We start from the raw sequence: 10,516 nt of genomic DNA on the forward strand, positions 1-10,516 counted from the left end.
TTGTAAAGCAATTATACTGCAATAAAGATGTAAAAAGAGAACAAAAAACAAACAACAACAAAGAGATCCTGAGCTCTGAGAGCTTAAACAACTTGCCCTGTGTCACATGGCTGGCCACACAGAATTTAATTTCCATATCTGGAAAATGTGGTAACAGTAATGTGTGAGGCTGGCTACCTAATTTGTGTAACTTAGTGCAGAGTGAAGTTCAAAGACCATTGTTCAAAGAGCAGGATAAAGCCGTTAACGGTACTAAGATATAAAGCTTTCTTCTGCAGTCTGTCTCTTAAATTGTCATGGCATTATTTTGTGTGTTTTTGTTTTTTGGTTTTGCTATTTCCTGTCATGCTCCCTCAGGGGTGGAAATCCTCATGCAGACTCCACAGGTGGCCTAGGGTCACACCCTGTGAGGGCAGGTGACAGCAGGTCAGTCAGCTGCCAGACCAAGGCAACATGTCCCAGTCAATCTCCTGTCTCTGGGCCTGCCGACCCAGTCCCGGGCCAGTGGTGACCTCCAAGAGTTTTCATTCTCTGTGCTAGAATGTGCTTGGTGCCTGGACTGGGGTAGGTGAAGGGCTCATCCCTGAAAAGTCACCCGCGAAACACCCCGTGGTGCTGCCAGCCCTGGACAGCGGGCAGGGATGGCCAACACGTGTCTGAGCTCCATCCTATACTCTTGTGGAGGGGAGGGCCCTGCTGCGGGTACAGGACAATGGTGGAAAGCAAGCCTTCTCAGGCCGACATGACTCCATCATTCCCTGGGGGAAAGAGTGGCTGTGGTCATGGGGCAGGGATGGAGTGGGGAGGTCTGGTAGGACCCAGGGTGCCAGGGTACTGGGAGCAGACAGCTGAGAACCCATCTGAGAGGGGCAGAGAGGGCAAAGGAGGCAGGACTAAGCCCCGGGCAGTCTCCATTGTTCCAGCCACATCTTCAATCATGCAATGATCAAATTATTAGGAATTTCAAAACAGACAACACAGAGCCTTAAAACCCCAGTGCAGGGCTCTTCCGCATGCCAGGCACTTGCTGACTGAGCTGGTCCTTTGCAACATGCCCACAGAACCAGCCATTAATCCCAGCCACATAGAGTGAGGCAAAGTGAGTTCGCATACATCAAGCGCAATGCCTGCCAAATAGAGTGTTCTCAGTACAAACCAGTCGCTGAGGTTACCTTCCGATAGCCCCTGTTCCTGCTCTTCTACCTGTGACCTGTTCTCGTAAGAGGGTATCTTTTAAAAATGCAAATCCAGTCATGTTGTTCCTTCATTTGAAATGCTGAAGTTACTTCTCTTTGCTCTGATAAGAAAGTTCAAATTCTTCATGTGATCTGTGAATCCCTGGCACAGTCTTCCTAAGTCACCCCCCACCCCCTCACCTCAGGCCCTTTCCTCCCCCCTCACTGTCCTCTAAGCATGCTACTCTTCATTCTGAGGGTCAGGCTTTTCCCCCCTTAGGCTCTTGGCCACAAGGGAAGGGAGGAGTTCCAGGCAGAGGGAACAGCCTGTGTGAAGCCTTACTCATTTTTAGGTTTGAAAATATCACTTCCTCAGGGAGGTTTGCTTTGAGCTTTCTGGCTAGCTAAAACAACCCCGCCCCATGATGTGCTCTCATAATACCCTGTATTTTTTCTTTATAGAACTTCTAACACTTCTAAGTAGAATAAACTATCAAAAGATTATTTATTGAATGTGTCTCTTTCTAATTGAACTGTGAGCATCTTGCAGGCAAGTTCCATAATTCTCTTGTTCACTGCTACATTCCAGTGCCTAGTTGAGGACCAGACATGTGGTAGATTCTCTGTAAATATTTGCTGAAGTACTTAACATCTAGTGCTTAACTAAGATGGCCTGAGGTTATTATTTGGTAAAGAATGCTCTTTATATAGGTGAATCCTGGTTAGGTTTTAGAAGGAGGATAATCTTAGGTTTCTTTTGATTCTTGCTTGCTCTCCTGGACCTTCTGGATATCACCTCTTTTGGTCTAAAAGCCTTGTCTTCAGCTATTTCCCAGTACCCTTTCCTGCTGTTCCCCTGTATTATCTTTCCTCAGCAAAAGATATGTGCATATTTCTTCTCCATAGTCTTTGATTCTCAACTTCTTCCCCCTGTCATTTGTGCAGTCCCTGACCCCTCCTTATGTATTCAGTTGTTACTGTCTTTACATCAACATTTTCTATAATTTTCCTGTAAGCTGTCTCATATTATTTCAAGGTGGGAAGGGTACTGTGATGCAGCTTGCAGAAGAATCTCTGCAGAAGGAAATGGTCTCATAAATAAATATACTGTTTTTTAAATAACCTTGTCATATAAGCAATGATGAATTAACTTGTGAGTTTCAGCTGTCTGTATTACACAGTTTGATAATCACAGAACAGGTGCAGAAAGCAGGGCCCAGGGTACATAGCCACTGAGTTTCAGGAGTATTTTTTTTATTTTTTATTTTTTTGCAGTACGCGGGGCTCTCACTGTTGTAGCCTCTCCCGTTGCGGAGCACCGGCTCCGGACGCGCAGGCTCAGCGGCCATGGCTCACGGGCCCAGCCGCTCTGCGGCATGTGGGATCCTCCCGGACTGGGGCACGAACCCGTGTCCCCTGCATCGGCAGGCAGACTCTCAACCACTGCGCCACCAGGGAAGCCCTCAGGAGTATTTTGAGATGGTCCAGGATATATTTGTCATTGTCTACATCCTAATAAGACTGTGCTTCCTTTTCAACTCTCATTTTATCACTGCCTATAATAAAGGGGTGGATTAATTTCATCCGTAAACACAGATATGATAGTTTTATCCTATGGCTATGAATGGTGCTTTAAAGAGTCAAAATGATAAACCAGTGTAGTAATTTACCATAATTACAGCCATGAAATATTACTTAGAATTAGTCATGGCAGTAATACATGGCTCAGGAAGTTCTAGTGAAATCTGTGAAGTGAGAGAGAACAAAAGGGAGGAAACAAGGTATGAGGACAGGCAAAGTTTGTAGCCAGTAATCCAGACAGTTGGGGAAAATAAATGCAAGCTGGAGGACTCCGGGAAAGATCTGTCCTGGGAGGAGATGCCCTTGTTTTCTCTGGAAAGCCCGCCAAGTTTAGGAGACTTGCCACAGTTTAATTAAAGTCTGCAGCTGGTGTGAAAGCAAAGGAGAAAAGAAATTAGGGCAGTGCAAAAACTAATGAAAGTCTCATTTTAAACTTTTCTCTCTATTATGAAAGAAATGTGACTTGTCAGCTGTGGCCCCATTCACCATGACAAAGCCCTCAGGGAAGGAACATTCTGGACAACAAAGAGAAAAGACCTGTAGTCAGGTCTCTTTGGACTTGATTGCCACTGCCTTTTTCAGTAAAAACTCATCAAAAATCCTTGTTTGTTTTTTAAAAAACAAATTGGTAAAAGAGAGCAGTACAGATTGAACAGCTTTTAACGACAGGAACTTTGAAATGAAGAACTGACCTTTGCAATCAGAGCTGGATTCACGTTCAGACTTTATCAACTGTATTAGTCAGAGTCTTCAGAGAAACAGTACCAATAGGATACATCCTATTATGGGAGCTTATGAGTCCAAAACCCATATGGTAAGCCAGCAGGCTGGAAATTCAGGGAAGAGGTGACCTAGTCTTGAGTCCAAATTCCACAGGACAGGCCAGGCAAGCTGGAAACTCAAGCAGGTTTTTTCTTTTCCCCTTAAATTGCTTTATTTTTTAAAATTTTCATTTCATATTGGAGTATAGTTGATTTACAATGTTGTGTTAGTTTCAGGTGTACAGCAAAGTGATTCAGCTATACATATACATCTATCCATTCTTTTTCAAATTCTTTTCCCATTTTGGTGATTACAGAATATTGAGCAGAGTTCCCTGTGCTATATAGTAGGTCCTTGTTGGTTATCTGTTTTAAATATAATAGTGTGTATATGTCAATCCCAAACTTATAGTTACCAAAGGGGAAAGGTGGGGGAGAGAGATACATTGGGAGTTTGGGATTGACATCAAGCAGAGTTTCTATGTTACTGTCTTGTGGCTGAAACCCTTCTCCTTTAGGAAACCTCCGTCTTTGCCTTAGCCTTCAGCTGATTGGATAAGGCCCAGCCACATGACGGAGAGTAAACTGCTTCATTGAAAACCTACTGATGTGGATGGTAATACCTCCACAGCAACAACGGCTAGACTGACGTTATACCAAACAAATGGGCAGCATGACCTAGCTAAGTTGACACATGAAATTGACTATCAAACCAACTAATGTTAAGAATAATATGTTAGTTAATGTTTCTGTAACACTTCCTTTTGGCCAGGCACAGTGAACTCATTTAATTCTCACAACAACCCTATGATCTGGGTAATATTATGATTCTCATCTTATGGATGAGATAACTAAGATAAAGGGAAAGTTAAATAACTTCCCAAGTTCACAGATGATAAGAGGCAGAGCTGGGATTTGAACTCACATAACCTAACTCCAGAATTTGGGTTCTTAGGCACCACAATATGTTGAATTTTGGCGATTGAATGAAGTTCCCCGACCTTTGTTCCTTTATGGGAAAACACATATAATAGCAGATAATGTGTGGTTTTAGGGGAAGATTAAATTAGAAAATGCATGTGAAGATCTAACCATAATACCTAATAGATAGTAGGCTCTCAATAAGACTTAGCTCTCTTCCCCGACCTTAAAATTAATTGCTTTTATATTGTGTCTTAAGTTTAGAAATCCCTTCATTCTAGAGAGCCTCACTAAAACATTGAGGTCTTAATTTTTGTAATTATTTACTTACTATTAATTTCTCTGGGTAATCCCCAAGTTTCATTTGGGCTAGAACCTGTGTTACCCCATGCGGATCTTCAGCACTAAACTCAACCCTTGGCATATTGTAAGGTCTTCAATTCATGCACTAAATCAGTAAACAGATTTAGAAATTAATGCCTTTTATTGTCAGTTGATAGACAAGAAACTGAGGCACAAAGTGGTTAAATGACTTGCTCAAGGTATATGCAATTTATAGACTGGTATATCCAGGTCTCCAGAATTTCATTGTTTTTGTTTATTTGTTTGTTTCCTTCCAAAAGGCAGCGTTGGATGTAAGCAGAGGCATAGGCAATCTTAAGGTTCATCACCTCCCTGCCCAGTTGGAGTGTGAGAAACTTTAAATAACCTCCATGCCTGCTTTGGGTCACGATCAGTATCTGAGAGTTGTTGACTCCAAGAGCCCTCATTTGGAGTGGGCTTCTTCTCATCAGGCAGGTGAATAGCTTTAGAACTCAGTAATTAAGGGGTTAATGATTCACGCAAAGCGTTCCACATTTTTTTTTTTTTTGCGGCCTCTAATAAGTTTATTGTGTCTTCGAGACACTACAATGTAGACTCCTCTCCCAGAGAAGAGTCTTTCAGAGACAAGAGACCATTATCCAGATGAGTTGTTCATTTGTCATTTTCATAGGCAACTGGATTCTTCCTCTTGGATTTCTCAAACTCCTGTGTTCCCCACGTGTAGACAAAATAAAACACTACAAGTGGCGGCACGACGCGAAGGATGCACGCCTGAGTGCGGTGCAGCATGTTGGGCATGCCCTTGCTGAAGCAGTGCGGGAAGGCGCGCTGCTCCAAGGGCGACAAGCTGTAGGTGATCCCAGGCCGCACCCGCATCAGATGCCCAAACTCGCGGCCCATGGTCGCTGCGGCGCCGAGGTCGCCTCTCCCTCTGCAGCGCAGAATCCACCGGCCTCCCATTCCACATTTAGACACAGATAACACGCACTTCAAAAAAGAGAGAAAAAACCCTCACCTTTAACCAACTTTTATTCCTCTTGCTCTCTTGCTTTCCTGGAAACTGATGAGAAGTACCTCTGTAATTTAAGCCTAATGACAAAGTGCAAAGTCATTGCCTACTTTTATTGAATTGTCTTCTGCTTTATGGACTAATTCAAGGAATGACGCACTGCTACACAAACCCATGTGCTCATCCCCATTCAGCTCAGCTTTCTCCTGCCTAGGATTCGCTGTCTTTGCTGTAGGAGACTGATCGTGGACTTGAAACACAACCATGGGACCAGTTCTGCCTTGGCCATTTATACTCTGAGTGGCCTCAAGTAAATGACTGAACCTCTCTCTGCCTTGCTTTCCTGACATAGAAAATGTGGGTGATAATTTCTACCCTAACTTCTTCATGGATAAGTGAGATTTCAATTAGGTAATTTATTTAAGAGTCCTTTGAATAAAATAGTAAAACATATAAATAAAAAACAAAGTGTATAGACATAAGCTATTATTATTGTCACCAAGGGTTTTTTGAAAGGAAAATGCATCCTACTCGGTATTTGTTTCCTTTACACTATAACTTCAAAGTCCAGATTTTAAGTAGGGGTAAATAGATGACCAACTCACATTCTTCCAGGCGTTACCACCTTCTCATCATTCTGAATTTCCTCAGAATGCCAACGTTCCAGTCACCCTGTGTTTCCTGATCTCCTATAGATTCTTGGTTCCTATTATTTATACTTTCTTTTCAACACCTCAAATCAAAACTTTATTGTTTTCCGAGAAGTCCTCCTGTTTCCAGTCTCTCCTAGACTGATCTTCATAATGGCTTTCCACTGCCTGGAGAAAATTCCAAATCCCTTAGAACTCTGCAATTTGGAACTGTCAAGACATCACTGTTTTATGTTTCCAGGTTCCATAAGGAACCCCTCTGCCCCGCCCCCATCCACAAATCTGCTCGTTTTACTATTCCTTTGGAACTTCAGTGAGGCTTATTAGAGTCCTTCACAAAATCCTTCCTTCCTTAGCCTACAAACCATTCAGTACACTGGGGTCTTACACGTGTTATGAAAACTCTAGGATTATCATTTCTCTCCCTCTCCTGAAAACTTCTGTCAGACCACACTGTCCTTAGACCAGTATCCCTGAGAGGATTGTTAAGGTCCTTTATAACGTTCTTAGCTTATGCACTTCACCCCACACTTCTTCCCCAAACAAATCATTTCTTATCAAACTTCAACACCCCTTTGTTTCCTGATACTGCTCCCTGACCAATCTCTTTTCCTGGTTCAATTTCTCTTCCTGCCCCTTCTCGGCTTATCAGATTCTCAGCAGTCTTTATAAAAACAGCTCATGTAAAAATCTCCTCACAAACCTTGCTCTGTTGCTGCATGTTTTCCTTCACCGACCTCCAAGAATACAGAGGAGGTAGGAGGGTGTAGGTATCTAGGTATTCTAGAAATAGAATTGCATTTGGGGTCACACAGAGCTGTGGTTGGAATCCCAGTTTGGCTTTTAATATTGGCGAGTCCTTGGGAAAATTTCATAACGCCTTGAGCTTCCTTTTCCTTATCTGTAAAATAGAAGTATTAATTATAACCTTACTTTGATTGTAGTGATAGAATGAGGCAATTTATATAAAACATCTGCCACATAATAGTTATTCAATAAGTGGTAGCTACTTTCATCATGAGTACTGCCTCTGTCGCCCATTTGGCGTCTACCATGTGCCACCTTGTGTTATTGTTCAGCTACTTTATGAGTTTATATGTCTCCTCTAAATATGGTTTTCATAAACGTGCTGTGTATTACACTTATTTTGAACGTCCCAGAGTGGTAAGCCCAGTGATGGTATCCCTACATTTATTAGAAACCTAAGAAGCCCATCTCGTGAAAAATTCATTTCAATCGTATGTCTTGCAAGTTTAAGTACAACACTTACAAAGTGTCGGTGAGTAGAAGTCCTTTAGGGTTAGTTTGGCATGTTCATTGAGCATCACTTTATAGTCCTATCCTGTTGTCTGTATGTCATCAGTTGAAACTTAGGAAGGGACTCACACCATCTCTGAGGGTGATGATAGATTATTGAGTCCCCTCACCTCAACCACACTGAAGCAGTTTATAATTTACATATGTACTGAGCACATTGAGGGATTCATAATCACTCTGAAGTCTGAGAGCCCTTGATATAGAGGTAGCTGAGCAGCTTTGAGCCACACTATACCTCTCTGAACCATAATTTATTTTTTAAATATAAATTATCGTAATTCTTTCTCCTAGAGCTTGTATAAAAAAGAAGCTCTTAACCCATTGTCTCGTATGTGGTAGTTGCCTAAAAGCCATAGTGTTATTATCCTTGTTAGATTGGAGGCTGTGATGATTGTGACCCAAGGAAGATGACTCAAAGACTTTACCAGCTAGATCCTTCTCAAAGGCTAGTCTAGGACCAGAACCATGGGTGTCCTCTGAGAGCTTATTAGAAATGCAGAGTCTTAGGCTCTATGACTTAACAACTGAATTCAAATCTGCGTTTTGACAAGAGATCCAATGTTACTGGAAGGCGCATTAAAGTTTGGGAAGCAGTGGTCTAGATCAGATTCTGAATCAGTAGGTCTAGGAAGGGACCCAGCCCTCGGCATTTCTGACAAGCTCCCAGTGCTAGTACCAGTGCTATTTACCACATACGACGCTATGAGTTACCAGGTTGGATCACTGATCCCAAACTTGGCTACACACTAGAACCAACTTGGGAGGGGGCTTCAGAAATATGGGTAATTAGTTTTCACTCTCAGAGGTTTCATTGGAATGGGATGCAGCCTCAGCCTCCAAACTTGTAAAACGAACTAGTTTATTCTAATATACAGAGAAGTTTGAGAACTGCTGCTGTGGATTAATTTGGTTGGGAACTTTTTTTTCGTGCATTAATCAAAAGCAGCATTTCAGCCAAGATATTGCATAAATCAAAAAATTTAAAAAATCCATCACTGAGATTTTACTAGGAATATTTCTGACAGAAAAAAAAAGTAAACATATATATGTACAAACACAAAGACATATAGATCAATTTAAATCCTTTTAACTCCTGTCTTGATTCTTGCGTGACAATAACAAAACAAAGTTGAAAGCCTGTGAGAGATTGTTCGAAGGTAGAGTTAGGGTGTGGCTTGAGTTGAAGGATTTTGGAAGGAAGTGTCACAGAATACTTGAAACATTAGGGAATTTGTTCACTGAGTTTCTGCCAGATTTTCACTTGTCAGTACATCAGAGTTAAGGTTGAGCCAGATAAATTGTTAACAACGTCAAATTTGATTGTTTCAATATGTTCTAAATCATGGCTGCCAGGGTGAATCTTGCTGGCTTTTGCATCTTCCTCCCTAAACCTCAAAAGAATGATAGATGGACATATTCTTTTCAAAGCGTAAATGATACCTTTATTTAGAAACAAGTGATACTTTAGTGGGTGGGCTTGTGTGAAAATATTCCACCTACTGGTAAGACCCGTGAAAAATCGTATTGGGAGTTTCGTCTTTAAAAAAGATTGTAGCATCTCATCAGGGTGGATGTTTGTCCAATTTTAAGCAAAAGCGATATATTTTAAAGAAATTTGTTAGATCATACGTCATTACTCTAAAAAATTCAGTGGTTGATAATACTCCAGATACGCCCCTCGTGCTAAAAAACAAACAAAGAAACCCTGAAGTTAAAAGTAAATCCCCAAATTTTGGTTATTCACATTAAATAATAATATACCAAAAGGCAACTTGGAATATACCGAGTATGTTTTCACTTTTTAATAACTTCACTGATGCTCAACTTTACAGGGAAAAAAAATTACCAAATAAGTTGTACCCATTCATTCAAAAATATTCATTGAATGTCTACTACATGCTGGACATTTTTTAAAGACCTTAAAATAACACTCTCTTCTATGCACTTAAACTTCCTCATGCAAAATGATTTCATTATGGGTAAAAGGTGATGTTAATAATGATGAAGATTTGTTGAGACCTGAAATGTGCCAGGCACTGTGCTTGGTCCTTTATGGCCATCATCTCTTCAGTGGTCATGGCAACCGTGTGGGGATGGAACTAATATTATCCAAGCCTTAGGATGAGACAACTAAGGGAGATTCAGGGACTAGAAAAATAGTAAGCAGCGGGGCCAGAATTTGAAATCTGACAGTGTGAATCTGAACCCAACTTCTTAATCATGATGGACGAAGCAAGTATATCTTAATTGTACTGGACATGGTGTTCAAGCTGAAGGACTCCTCATCCAAGTCATACTCTACTTATTGTAAAATAAAAGTGACTCTTGTTCACATGGAGAATTGTCTCTACTCAGTCTAGAAAGAACTCCATAGCATCAATGCCCTCCAGCTAGAGCCCATCCTGAACACAATGGTAGTTGAAAAAAGTCTTGTTTATTACTCGTTGCCGTGAGCAAAAACATACACCATGGGACCAGTGGGGTTTCTCAGGAAGACAGTGTTATAAAGAACCTATTAGAGAATTTGGGCTTTAGTTGGGTAACAATAAATGAATGCCTATTGTTTATTAATATAATACAGTAACAACAACAAAAAAACTTCCCAATCAAAAGCATTGTGGTCTTTGGACATCTGTTTGAGCAATAAAATGTATTGACTCCAAGAGCTTTGTGGAGCTTGTATCACCAGAATGCCGTTAGCTTTGAAAGCTGACCAGAGTGAATGACCCACCAGTGTTTTCCGCATTTAGTACAATGAAATTATCATGCAGCATTACA

General features: G+C 41.2%; 1 pseudogene across 1 annotated transcript; it reads right to left on the minus strand.

Moving 5' to 3' along the window:
- Positions 1–5,325: 5,325 nt before the first annotated feature.
- Positions 5,326–5,680, minus strand: LOC114908461 (annotated as a pseudogene). The gene has a single exon (XR_003796945.1). The product of XR_003796945.1 is annotated as a cytochrome b-c1 complex subunit 8 pseudogene (transcript).
- Positions 5,681–10,516: the final 4,836 nt, after the last annotated feature.

This window comes from Monodon monoceros, unplaced genomic scaffold (genome assembly GCF_005190385.1).
Source record: "Monodon monoceros isolate NGI ecotype Baffin Bay Population unplaced genomic scaffold, NGI_Narwhal_1 Super_Scaffold_4, whole genome shotgun sequence".
Taxonomy (NCBI): Eukaryota; Metazoa; Chordata; class Mammalia; order Artiodactyla; family Monodontidae; genus Monodon; species Monodon monoceros.